Source organism: Neomonachus schauinslandi, chromosome 4, assembly GCF_002201575.2.
Source record: "Neomonachus schauinslandi chromosome 4, ASM220157v2, whole genome shotgun sequence".
In the NCBI taxonomy this organism is placed as follows: domain Eukaryota; kingdom Metazoa; phylum Chordata; class Mammalia; order Carnivora; family Phocidae; genus Neomonachus; species Neomonachus schauinslandi.
In genome coordinates this window covers 85,192,439-85,195,108 of record NC_058406.1, presented here as the reverse complement: position 1 = coordinate 85,195,108, position 2,670 = coordinate 85,192,439, and the positions used below count along the sequence as shown (strand labels likewise).

Below are 2,670 nucleotides of genomic sequence, written 5' to 3'. Positions count from 1 at the left end.
AGAAAGTGAGCCCCGCTACTCCAGGAAACAGTTTTCTAATAATTTCAGTGAACCAAAAGGAAGCGTTTCATGCAACAAATAGAGGAATAATTGCTCTATAGAATTAAGTTTAGACAGTCTGTGAAAAAAAACTTGAATTCTTGTACATTTCAATAATACAATTAGGAAGGGATACATCCTTCAATTCACTTTTACTTGTAATGTTCTGATACTTACCCATATGTTCAGTTAGTTTTTTAAAGACTTAAATATTGCTATGTTCCACTAGAAAGTTCAGAGAGCCCTAGGGTACCTATTGAGTGAAAACATTTGAAGTTATAGCACTGAAATAGCTTTAAGAAGATGTAAATATTACTTACTAACAATTTTCTTGAGAAATGTAGACCTTTATAAACAAATATTGGTTAGGAAAATGGACGTCTAGTGTGGGACACATGCTCTAAAACAATCCTACTGATGTCCATTTAATTAATTTTGGTATTCAAATGTAAAGCTGATTTCTTAACTACTTCTTATCCCTAGCAAATTATGGTGGAAGGTTTTGCTAAAGGTTAGAGCACTAAACACAAAGTTACTCCCAGTACTTAAAGGAAAAGGGACTAAGCCATAGTGAAACAATTATAACAGGTGGTGTGCAAGTAATATAATAATAAAATAAATCCAAAGAAAAATCTGTTTACAGATGAATATGAAATTACTGAAATCAGTGACATTCTGAGAAAGTTAATAAGAAAAATTAGGGCCACTCTTAAAAAAAAGATTATATTGAAAGAAAATTATGTAAAAAATAATTGAAATGTCATTGAGAACTCTCCATTTTAAATGCTTATCTTCATGGGGTGAGATTGTCTTTAGTTAAATACCAGGCCCTCTCAATAGAAAATAAGAAGGTAAGTATACTCCCAGAGACCTAGTCATACAATTTTAATGAATTAGTTACAAAGAATTTTGGAATCTATCCATTGTTTGAAAAAAAAAATGGATCAATATTCTTTATGAAAAAACTAAAAGTAGTTGTTTCTAAGAGGCATTTTTTTAAATTTCAGATCTTTTTTATTTCTTCAGATTTATTTAACAGGAGTGACTGAAATAAAAAATAAAATTAAGTCTCATCATCATGGAAATGGCTTTAAGAAAAAAATGGATCAGATGAATATTATTCCTTCCCATTTTGAACCAGTAAATAGTTGCCACCGATAAACAGCTAATAGTCTGTCAAAAATACTCTAGGTATGTTATATAATACATGCCTGTTCACAGGGGGAAAAAACTAGGTAAAAAACTTACCTGAACTAGTTGATTCCATCACAAGACAAGCACAAAAGCACCACCCATGCCTCTGAGAACATTGCACCATGCGCCCTTGAAAAAAGCTTTGGTTCCTTCATCGAGAGCAAACTTCCTCCAGTAGTCAAGCATGCTCGTGTACAAGATGTCAGTTCTTTTGTGTTCTGACTGCATCATCATACTGACACAAACAGTGTCAAATGGATAGGGAGTCAACCCAGCAACCGCTGTGATGGATTGTGCGATCATCCAGCTGACGAAGATGTGAACATTCTTGGGATCTGGAAGCATGCTCTTTGCAGGGTCAGAGATACCAAAGTAGGCAGCTGGGTAGATGAGAATACCTTGGACAGACACATTAAAGCCTGGTATCAGATTTGTAGATCTTAACCAGGCAGCCACCAAGGCCTCTGAGTTTCCTTTCAACTCTAGCTCTGCCCACATCAGCTGCTAGATGGGTGTGGGCAGCATCAAGAGGATACACAAAACACAAGAATGTGGCCCCACTGGCACCACCTAATGCCAGACTCCCTGTAAAGTAGTGCGAAAACTGGGTTCTCTTGTCCACACAACCCAGGAAGAGTTTCTATTTATCCCTGAAGGAAAAGTTGAGGGCCTGGGTGGGGAAGCATCACATGACATTGGTCAGGTTACCATGCCAGAAGGACAGCACTCCCTGCTCCTCAGGGGTATGAGCCACACAGTCTATAATGCCCTCCCTACTGCTTATCTGTGGTGATTTGCCTTCTGGCATGCTGCACTTGCAGCAGCGGCTTGACCCACTTGATGGATGCTACCACGGTCTTGGAGATAGCCATGGCCACTACACCTGCCAGGCAGTCCTTGGGAAACAAAGGACACAGCGCCATCTGTCATGTTGAAAGGAAAGAGGAGGTGGGAGACTGCAGGACTACAGTAGGAACTGGCTGGAACTTTAGGAGATATATTTTAATTTTTAAGGAGTCATTGTCAACTCCATAGGGCAAATTAATATGCTTTCTTAGCTTGCAATTTTTAAAAGCTTTTAAAAGCATTATTGAAGGAAGGGGGAAAGATGATGGAGGACTAGGGGACCCTATTTCAAATGATCCCTGGAATTGAGCTGGATATCTACCAGACCACCCTGAGCACTCACGAAACCAGCCTGAGACGTAAGAAGATCTGGATCTCTACAAACAGAATATCGCAGGCGGTTGGTTTTGACATACGAAGCTGGGAGCCGTGATTCTGTGGGCAGATATCGGAGGATAAACAGCAGGCACTGTCCAGTGCCTGGCCGTGGGGATCCTACACCGCCGGTGAGCGACAGTCTCGCACGCTGGGGACCGGGCACAGACTCGCAGACCGGTAGTGGCAGGGGAAAGGCCTTTAGGGCAGCCCCCG

The 2,670-nt window shown here is 40.3% G+C and overlaps 1 pseudogene; it reads right to left on the bottom strand.

Annotated features, from left to right (window-relative positions):
- Window positions 1–1,305: 1,305 nt before the first annotated feature.
- Window positions 1,306–2,163, bottom strand: LOC110580534 (annotated as a pseudogene).
- Between the last annotated feature and the right edge of the window lie 507 nt (window positions 2,164–2,670).